Source organism: Pipistrellus hanaki (genome assembly GCF_964339955.1).
Source record: "Pipistrellus hanaki genome assembly, chromosome: 1".
NCBI lineage: Eukaryota > Metazoa > Chordata > Mammalia > Chiroptera > Vespertilionidae > Pipistrellus > Pipistrellus hanaki.
In genome coordinates this window covers 108,604,494-108,608,206 of record NC_140503.1, presented here as the reverse complement: position 1 = coordinate 108,608,206, position 3,713 = coordinate 108,604,494, and the positions used below count along the sequence as shown (strand labels likewise).

The window sequence follows — 3,713 nt, the reverse complement described above, 5'->3', positions numbered from 1 at the left end:
AAGTTGAATTATCCTTAAATTGAAGATTAGGTATTTGTAGTTTAGCAAAACAACAAGTGAAAGGATTACAAAAAGAGGAGTGTGAGGGGGTCTAAGAATGACTAAAGTTAGAAATCAAATAAAACCCTATGGTGACAGACATGATACAGATTTTGATAAAATTAGTCCAAATTATATAGAGACATCAGAAGGGCTCCGGAAGGGCTCGGAAGACTATCCTAAGGAAGAAAATGAATAGTGTCATAAAAAACCTCTGTTGTATTAGGATGGAGGCTGTATACAAAGAGGGGTGGAGGAAAGCAAGTACTATTGTTTATTATGATTGAGAAAAATGAATAAGCTTGGGCCTAAAACCCAGAAAAATTACCTATGTGGTATTTATCGGCAATATATTTTTTCCTTGATAATAATCAATAAATTAAATATTAATTTTAAGAATAATGATCCTATATTTCCTTTCCTACCATTTCCTCCTTCCAGTTTCTAATAATGGTCGCTTGAGTAGCACAGACTTCCTGACATAAAATAATACCCGTGTGTCCAATCACAGTATTTAAGTTCATAGGAGATAATATGCAATAGCAATGTTTGAAATTGAATGAAAACTAGGAAGTCAATTATATCTATTATATAATAAAGAGCCAGGGCTGAAACTGGTTTGGCTCAGTGAATGGAGCATCAGCCTGTGGACTAAAAGGTCCCGGATTCCATTCCAGTCAGGGGCATGTACCTTGGTTGTGGGCACATCCCCAGTGGGGAGTGTGCAGGAGGCAGCTGATCAATGATTCTCTCTCATTGATGTTTCTAACTCTCTATCCCTCTCTCTTTCTCTCTGTAAAAAATCAATAAAATATATATTTAAAACACACACAAAACAACAACAATAAGGAGCCAGGGTGTAACACCTTATGACCAAAGCTTGACCAGACAAGAAGTCAGTGCTGACCAGAGCAGAAGGCTGACTGATTCCACTGTAGGTCTTGTACCCCAAGCACTGACTGCTTAGGGGGGCTGCTAATCAGGGCCAGCGAGAGGTCTGAAGAGAGAATCAGGGACTGATCCATTGCCTCTGTGGCAGCTTTTGATCAGATATTCCCTCTCTCTTTCGCTCCCAGTCTAGCCAATAGCCATACCTCCAATTATCTCCAGGACTCCTTCTAAGCTGCTGATCAGCCCTGCCTTTCTGATCAGGCCCCATTGATAGGCTTAGAGAAACTGACTGGCATAGAAACTGACCAATCAGAACAAAATCTGGGTTAAGTGTGAGGAACCAATAGCTGCCTAGGAGGCAGAGCTTTTGACACTGACTGGCATAGAAACTGGCCAATCAGAACTAAATTTGAGGGCGTAGAGGTGTTTCTGTCCAGGGAGAGTGGTAGATCCTGAGGTCAGCTCCAGCAATGGCCTTTGCAAATCTACAAAAAGTGTTCATCAGTGACAGCCTGGACCCTTGCTGCAGAAGATCCTGCAAGATGGAGGGCTACAGGTGATGGAGAGGCAGAACCTGAGCAAAGAGGAGCTGATAGCCGAGCTGCAGGACTGTGAAGGCCTTATCGTTCACTCAGTCACCAAGGTGATCACGGATGTCATCAACGCAGCAGAGAAGCTCCGAGTGGTGGGCAGGGCTAGCACCAGCGTGGACAACGTGGACCTGGAGGCCGCCACAAGGAAGGGCATTCTGCTCACGAACACTCCCAATGGGGACAGTCTTAGTGCTGTGGAGCCCACCTGTGGGATGATCATGTGTTTGGCCTGGCAGATTCCCCAGGTGACAACTTCAATGAAAGATGGCAAATGGGACTGAAAGAACCTAGTTGAATGGAAAAGCCCTGGAAATTCTTGGCCTGGGGAGGATCGGGAGAGAGGTGGCCATCTGGATGCCTTCTAAACCTTTGTCTTTCTTAGGCAGTTCCTTGAAAATCATTCTGAAGGATGAAGACTGTAAGGTACAACCCCATTATCTCACAAGAAGTCTTGGCCTCCTTCAGCATTCAGCAGCTGCCCCTGAAGGAGATCTGGCCCCTCTGTGACTTCATCACTGTGCACACCCCTCCTGCCCTTCATGACAGACCTGTTGAATGACAGCACCTTCATCCTGTGCAAGAAGGGCATCCACATGGTGAACTGCGCCTGTGGAGGGATTGTGGACGAGGGCGCCCTGCTCTGGGCCCTGCATTTGGGGCAGTGCTTAGGTGCAGAGCTGGATGTGTTCATGGAGGAGTCTCCTCGGGTGGACACCTTGGTGGACCACAAGAAAGTCATCAGCTACCCCCACCTGGGCGCCAACACCAAGGAGGCCTAGAGCTACTGTGGGGAAGAGATTGCTGTCCAGTTCGTGGACATGGTGAAGGGGAGAGCTCTCGCAGAGGTTGTGAATGCCCAGGCCCTTACCAGCACCTTCTCTCTGCACACCAAACCTTGGATTGGTCTGGAAGAAGCTCTGGGGACTCTGATGCGAGCCTGAGTAGGGTCCCCCAAAAGGACCATCCAGGTGGTAACACAAGGCTTATCCCTGAAGAATCCCGGGAACTGCCTGAGCCCTGCAGTCATCGTTGGCCTCCTCAAAGACAATTCTAATAATGCAGATGTGAACGTGGTGAATGCCAAGCTGCTGGTGAAGGAGGCCGGCCTCAATGTAACCACCTCCCATAACCCCACTGTGCCAGGAAATCAAGGATGCAAGGAAGACCTTCTGAGCGTGGCCCTGGCAGGTTCCCCCTACCAGGATGTGGGCTTTGTCCAGGGCACCACATTTGTGCTGCAGACATTAAACAGAGCTGACTTCAGACCAGAAGTGCCTCTCCACAGGGGTATTCCCCTGCTCCTGTTCCGGGCTCAGCCCTTCAACTCTGCCATGCTGCCTGCCATGATTGGGCTCCTTTCAGAGGTAGATGTTCAGCTGCTGTCCTACCAGATCTCAATGGTGTCCAATGGGGAGACCTGACATATCATGGGCATCTTCTTCCTGCTTCCCAGCCTGGACACCTGGAAGCAGCATGTGACCAAGGCCTTTCAGTTTCATTTCTGACCTTGGGGCTCACCAGGACCAGCCTTGCAGGATTTGTGATCAACATTGACAGGTCACATTCCCAGGGCTGACACCTGGTCTTACCCCTGTAATATGTGGTCTTACCCCTGTAATAACCACTTAATAAACAACCCACCCTTGCAAAAGTAAAAAGAACCAAATTTGGGTCAACTGTGAGGAGTCAAGGGCTACATAGGAGGAGGAGCTTTTGACACTGACTGGCATAGAAACTGGCCAATCAGAATCAAATTGGCCATTACAGGGTGGCCTTTGAGGGTGAGATCAGGCTGGCAGGTGAGGGCAGTTGGGGGCAAGATCAGGCAGGCAGAGTCAGTTTAGGGTGAGAGGGCAGTTAGGGGCGATCAGGCAGGCTGTCAAGTGAGTTGTTAGGAGCCAGTGGTCCCAGATTAAGAGAGGGCTGTCCGACTGCCGGTTTAGGCCAGTCGGACATCCCCCAAGGGGTGCCCAGTTAGAAAACTGGGTCTGGGGTCCCATGGCAGCATGGTGGGTCTAGGGTCCTGCAGCAGTCTGGCAGGACTGGGTCTCACATGATATCATTCTCTTAGCCTCTAGTTATTATATAATTGAATACAAGTTCTATAGTATATAATCATAACATGGGAATAAATATATTAATCAGGGCTTAGTCAGAGAAGCAATAAGTCACATACACATGCAGGTGTGT

At 48.2% G+C, this 3,713-nt stretch overlaps 1 pseudogene across 1 annotated transcript; it reads left to right on the top strand.

Annotated features, from left to right (window-relative positions):
• Positions 1-1,400: 1,400 nt before the first annotated feature.
• Positions 1,401-3,028, top strand: LOC311623243 (D-3-phosphoglycerate dehydrogenase-like; annotated as a pseudogene). The gene has a single exon. The product of its transcript is annotated as a D-3-phosphoglycerate dehydrogenase-like (transcript).
• The last annotated feature ends 685 nt before the right edge of the window (positions 3,029-3,713 follow it).